The sequence below is a fragment of the Echinops telfairi genome, unplaced genomic scaffold, assembly GCF_000313985.2.
Source record: "Echinops telfairi isolate 266 unplaced genomic scaffold, ASM31398v2 ScPeMD7_7469;HRSCAF=8507_0, whole genome shotgun sequence".
NCBI lineage: Eukaryota > Metazoa > Chordata > Mammalia > Afrosoricida > Tenrecidae > Echinops > Echinops telfairi.
Genome location: NW_022111372.1, coordinates 23,067,130 through 23,074,268, shown reverse-complemented (window position 1 = coordinate 23,074,268; position 7,139 = coordinate 23,067,130). Strand labels below are relative to the sequence as shown.

General features: G+C 42.4%; 1 pseudogene; it reads right to left on the bottom strand.

Annotated features, from left to right (window-relative positions):
• LOC101663850 overlaps positions 1-4,717 on the bottom strand; it is a 21,084-nt pseudogene extending 16,367 nt beyond the window's left edge.
• Positions 4,718-7,139: the final 2,422 nt, after the last annotated feature.

Genomic DNA, 7,139 nt, shown 5'->3' with positions numbered 1-7,139 from the left:
GGGGTAGAAAGGGGAAACTGATTATAAGGATCTACATGTGACCTCCTCCCTGGGGGAGGGACAACAGAAAAGTGGGTGAAAGGAGACGTCAGACGGTATAAGACATGATAAAATAATAATAATTTATAAATTATCAAGGGTTCATGAGGGAGGAGGGCAGCGGGGAGGGAGGGGAAAAAATGAGGAGCTGATGCCAGGGGCTTAAGTGGAGAGCAGATGTTTTGAGAATGATGAAGGCAATGAATGTACAAATGTGCTTTACACAATTGATGTATGTATGGATTGTGATAAGAGCCCCTAATAAAATGATTTAAAAAATAAAAAGAAGGAAAATATGAACTTTGTTCAAGAAGTGAAGGTGAAGGTCACATGATAGAACTTTGCCAGACCAACACCTTAGTCATATCAAATACCATTTTCAACAACATAGAAGGTGACTATACACATGGACTTCTCCAGGTGGAATACACAGACATCTAATTGACTACAGCTGTGGGAACAAATGGTGGAGAGGTTCAATAGCAACAGCTAAAACCAGTCCAGGGGCTGACTGTGGAACAGACCATCAATTGCTCACATGTAAGTTCAGGTTGAAGCAAAAGAAAATTAAAACAAGTCCATGAGAGCCAAACTATGACCGTGATGCTATTCCACTTGAATTTCAAGAGCATCTCAAGAACAGATTTTATTCATTGAACACCAGTGACAGAAGACCATGAAAACTGTGGGATGACATAAAAAACATCATATACAAAGAAATAAAAAAATTATTAAAAACACAGGAAAGAAAGAAAAGATCAAAGTGGATGTCAGAGGAGACTGAAATTTGCCCTTAATCACAACTTAGCTAAGGCCAATGGGAAAAAAATGATCAAGTTAAAGAGCAGATTTAAAATTTTCAAAGGGCAGCTCAAGAAAACAAAGTATTATAATGAAATGTGCAAAGACCTAGAGTTGGAAAAACAAAAAGGAAGGACATGCTCAGCATATCTTAAATTGAAAGAATCAAGAGAAAAGTCTGGCCTTAAGCTGCAATATTGAAAGGTTCTTTGGGCAAAATACTGAATAATGCAGGAAGCATCCAAAGAAGATGGAAAGAATCTACAAAGTTACTGTACCAAAAAGAGCTAGCCGACATTCCATCATCTGCATATGAGCAAGAACAAATGGTGCTGCAGGAAGAATTCCAACTTGCACTGAAGGGATTAGCCAAAAACAAGGCTCCAGGAATTGATAGAATACCAATGGAAATGTTTCAACAAATCGATGCCAGGAAATCTGGAAGACAGATAGTTGGCCAACTGCCTGGAAGAGATCCACATTTGTACCCATTCCAAAGAAAGATAACTCAACAGAAAGCACAAATATCATTTGCAAGTAAAATATTGCTGAAGATCATTCAAGAAGGGTTGCAGCAGTCCATTCACAGAGGTTCAGACAGGATTCAGAAGAGGACGTGCAACAAGGGGAATCACTGCTGATGTCAGATGGATTTTGACTGAAAGCAGAGGATACATGAAATATGCTTACTTGTGTTCCATAGAACCTGTGCATAGGTCAAGAGGCAGTTGTGTGAACAGAATAAGGGAAGGATACCACATGCTTTAAAATCAGGAAAGGTGTACGACAGTGCTGTATCCTCTCACCATACTGATTCAATATGTATGCTGGACAAATAATGAGGGAAGCTGGATTGTTTTAAGGAAGCATGTGGCATCAGAATTAGAGGACGGCTTGTTAACAACCTATGAGATGCAGATGACACAACCTGGCCTGCTGAAAGTGAGGAGAACTTGAAGCACTCACTGAGACAGATCAAGGGTCCGGAGAAAGGATTGAATTGTCCAGGATTTTGCCTTGCTTGGACCCATAATTACTGTTCATGGAAACAGCAATCGAAAGATCAAATGACACTTTGCATTGGGTAAAATATTCTTAAAGCATTAAAAAGCAAGAATGTTGTTCTGAGGACCCAAGGCATGGCATGGTCAATCGCCTCGTATGCATGTGAAAGTTAAATATTGAATAAGGAGGACCACCTGGAATCTATCCCTTTGAATTATGGCGCTGGGGAAGAATAGTGGAAGTTTCATGGGCTGTCAAAATAACAAACTAATCTGTGCTGGAAGAAGTGCAGCCAGAATGCTCCTCAGAGGCATTCTACTCTCATCTACTTTGCACATGTTGTCAGGAAAGACCCGTCCCAAGCAATTGTGTTTGGTAAAGTGGAGGGCCAGTGAAAGTTATGAAGGACCTCCGCAAGATGTATTGACCCAGTGATTGCCACAATGGGCTCAAAGAAAAGAACCATTGTGAGGATGGCTCAAGACCAAGCAGTGTTTTTTTCTGTTGTTTGTACCTAGGGTCACTATGAATTGGAACCATCTTAACGGCACCTAACAACAGGAGTCAACCCAGTTCAATGGCCACGTTTGTGTGTCATTGTTTATATGTACACCTATGTGTATGGTTTTACTTCTGTAGAGAGTCTAGATTAAGACAATGTTGAACAGGTTTTAACAGAGCTTCCAGACTAAGATGGATTGGAGGAAAGATCTGGTGACGGACTTCTCAAGAATCCACCAATGAATCACCCTACCCATCCCAAATGTCCCACGTACAATTGACCAGAGGGTTGGGACAGGACCGGGCAGCATTTTGTTCTACTTGCATGAGGTTGCCATGAGTTAGGGTTTGACTTGGCAATAGCTAACAACAGCACTGATTCACCCCGCAGCTCTGACACCATGACCAGGCTGCCTGAACTTCAAATTCTTTCTGTTTTCACAAAGCATCAACCCGATTCTGGCTCTAGGATACAAATCGTGCCTAATCCTTCCCACGGACCATCCAACATCAGATCGCTGGGGTCCTCACTCTCTCCTCTAGGAGAGCATGCCTTTTGAGGTTTGGCCAGTTGGGTGAAAACAGAGATTATACTTAGCTTGGAGAACAACTCAGTCCTCTGACTGTGCTTCTACATTTCCTCCAAAGACCCTGCCTTTTCTGAGCATCCTCATGGGCTTTCCAGCTGCCGTCTCTCTCCTCCTGATTTTCATTCTTTTCTTCACGAGGCAATGGTCTGGCTTGATGCCTATAAGTTTGAGACTGAACAATGCCCATTTCTCCTGCCCCCAGTGCTAGCATCCCAGAACTCTCCCAGGACCATTTGGAGTGCTATACTCTCACTCCCTCGCCGCCAGTGCATCTTTCCCAGACTTGTGGCATCCTCTTGAGACTGTGTGGCTCTAGATTGGATGCCAGGCAGATTTATATAGAGTTTCACCTCCCCAGAGGCTCCCAAAAGGAACTTTATCCTTTCTGCTTCACAGATTCCTCTGTAGAGAACCTGGAGTCTAACTGTTCCAACTCCAGGTCTCAGGTCACTTGAGGGTCCCCACCTAGGCCAGCATACAGTACATTGGCCATTCCACCTGAACAGGAGCCTCAGGACGGTTCATACATACCCCTGGCTCTCTCAAACCTGGTTCTCCACCTCCAGAGACTCCCACATGCCCTGTAACCCCATTTGAGACACATTGTTGTGCTCAGGCTTGGCCATGAGTCCATGTTACTGTGTCCATGGAGATATGGAATGTTCCTGCCCTGGCACCTTAGGGGCCCGACTTTGCTTTCTTTGGGCTGCTCTAACAAAATCCCTCAAAGTGTGTAACTTTAAAGAACAGCGATGTGTTTTATCCAGTTCTGGTGTCTAGTAGTCTGAGTTCAGAGCTTTGATTGTATTAAGTCCTCCTGGCAGCTTTAAGAGCTTCCATGTCTCTCTCCTAGTGTTTGGTGCTTATCAGTAGTCTTTGGTGACAAACGATCCTGGTTTTCCCAGGACTGCCCTGGTTCCTAAGGAGCAGGATAAGGGTTGGGCTGCTAACCGCAAGGGGAGGCGGTGTCACTGAAACCTCCCAGATCTTCTGTGGGAGAATGGTGAGACCAATGGCTCCCATAAAGATTCACCGTCAAAAGCCTAAGAAACAATTCTACGTTACTCGAGGGGATTGCTATCAGTCAAAATGGACTCATGGTCATGAGGTTGGTTGGGTTGACCCCAGACTTGGGTCCCCAGATAAAGTAAATGGTTACGTACTAGGCTACAAATTGGAAGACTGGTGGTTTGAATCTACTCAGAGGCATCTCAGAAGAAAGGCCTGGAGATCTACTTCCAAAACCTCACAGCCTTTGAAAACCTGATGACGCACAGTTTACACCAAAGCATGCCACGTCACAGGAATCGGAAGCAACTCAATAGCAGCTGGTTGGTTAGTTCCTTAGTCCTGGTCTTATCACGGAAAGACCCGTTCCAGGGAACTTCTCAGTCTCAGGTAAACTAGGACAATTGCTCACCTTAGCAGTCTTCAAAGGGAAAAGGAAAAACACTGTCTACAATTTGAGGTTGACAGCAAGTGAAGGGCAAATGATTTATTTCCCTAATGCTGACACAAAGTCATTTTTCTTCTTTTGTATTCTCACGCACACGGTGTATTTTCTTGGATCGACCCAAATACCAAAGGACTCGCATCCTCTCTTTGTCAGAGCATGATAATAAGTACTGAATTCCTCTCACCCGCCTCCTTCCGGCAGCTCAGTGGAGCGTTACCTGCTTAGCTGCTTCAACCTCCCTGCTTCTCATCATTTCAGCTGATCTTCTCCGAACGGGCTCGAGTTTGCCTGCATCTTCTTGAAGCCAACGCACTCCAGAGTGCATGGCAGGCACAAGTGTATAGAGTCTCACCTCCTGGTTACATTGTGTGCCTTGGGCAGCAGACACAACAAAACCATGTAAGCATCTGATCCAATTACTGCAGTTGTCTTTTTAAATACATGCACACAGACAGAAAGACTTTGCTCATTCTGTGGCGAATTCATGCCTTCTCAGAGTAAAAAAAAAAAAAAAAAAACCCCAACATATCTCTTTGGGTTAGAAAAACAGGGAAATCCTCCTGTAAAATTGATGAGCACAACGGTAAGATCGGCAGCTGAGACTGAGAATTGGGTTTAGAAGGCTAGCTTTCCCCCACTACCTGGGAAAGCTTGGAGAAGTTATTTCACCGGTATGGGTCTCTATTTCCTTTTGAGTAAAAATGAAGGGGTTATTCTTTGAAAAATTAACCAAAGAGTTAGCATGCTGTCAACAATTGGGAGCCGTGGAGTCAGTTCAAACTCAGAGCAACTCTGTGTAGAACAAAAATGAAACACTGTCCAGTCATGCACTGTCCTTGAAATTGTCTCTATGTATGAGCCCATTGCAGTCAGTGTGTTGATTCATCCTGTTGAGAGTCCTCCTCTTTGGGGCTGAACCTACTTTACTTTACTAAGCATGATGTCTTTTTCCAGGGACTGGCTCCCCCTGATAACATGCCCAATGTATGTGAGATGAAGTCTTACCATCCTCACTTCTAATGAACTTCCTACCTGTACTTCTTCCAACACTGCTTTGTTCATTCTTCTGGAAGTCCATGGTATATTCAAGCTCTTTCACCAGCATCACATGAGCCACCAATTCTACTCCTAGGTAGGGACTCAGAAGACTTGAAATAGGAACACAGATATTTGTACACCAATGCTCATGGCAGCACTGTTCACGACAGCCCCCAAATGGAAATAACCCAAGTGTCCACCAACAGAGGAATGAATGAATAAACAAAATGTGCATACACATGATGGAATACTACTCAGCATAAAGAGAAATGAAGATCTGATAGATACTACAACATACACAAACATTGAAAACAGCACACTAAATGAAATAAGTGAGTCACAAAAGGAAAATCATTATATGAATCCACTTATATGAAGTGTACCAAGATCATGAAGATAATGCAGGACTGAACAATATTACATTCTATTTTATGTATGGTTGAGACAAGAAGAGACACCAAAGTTTAATGGTGATTATAAGGGGTGAGAGTGGTGGAAAAGAGGGAGTCCTCGTTAGAGAGTACTAGGTTTCCATTAAGGGCAATTGGAAACGTTGGGATCAGATGGTGGTGATCATTGCACAGCATGGTGAATGTGATTAGTGTCACTGAATTGCACCTACTTATTACTATCCCCAGAACAGTGCAAGAGATAGTCCCACAAAATGAACACTCAAAATATGATTGAGGAAGAGCTGCCCTCTCAAAGTTCAGTTGACCACAATGATGCAGAAGGTGTTAAGGCTCTAGGACCTTCTCTTGTTGATGGGCATAACGCAAAATGAGAAGAAAAAGCTGCAAACATTTGCTCGTAATCAGAACTTGGAATGGGCCAAGTATGAATCTAGGAAAACCGGAAGTCATCAAAAATGAAACGTGACAAAGAAAGATCAATATCAGGCATTAATTAGCTGGCGTGTTCTGGTACAGGTCATTCTGAATTCAACAATTGTATGATTTACTCTGCCAGGAATGATGGTACCACACTCATCACCAAAAAAGACATCGCTAGATATATCTTGGAGTGCATTCCTGTCTGTGATTGGATAATATCTACTCAAATACAAGGAAATCTAGTTAATACAACTATTAGTCAAACGTACTCACCAACCATTAAAACTAGTGATGAAGAAACTGAAGAATTCTATCAGCTTATTCAGTCTGAAACTGGTCAAAGATGCAATCCATATGCACTGATATTTATTGGTTAGAATGGCAAACTTTGGAAACACAGAGCAAGGGAAGTAGTTGGAAAATAAGGTCTTGCTGATAGAAATTAAGCTGGAGATCACATGATAGAATTTTGCAAGACAAATGACTTCTTCATTGTTAATACCTTTTTTCAACAACATAAATGGTGACTGTACATGTGGAGTTCACCAGATAGAATACATAGAAATGAAATTAACTACATCTGTGGGAAGAGGTGATGGAGAAACCCAATATCCGCAGCCTAAACAAGACTTCATATGTAAATTCAGGTTGAAGTTGAAGAAAATGAAAACAAGTCATGAAAGCTAGAATGTGAACTTCAGTGCTTCCTACATGAATGTTGAGATTTCAAAAATATAATTGACTCATTGAACACTAATAACAGGATACCTGAGGAGCTGTGGGGTAACATAACCCTGGTGAGGACTGAGCATGATAATGGGACAGGAGGAAAGTCAAGGGAAATAGAGGAAAGAGCTGGGAGGCAAAGGGCATTTA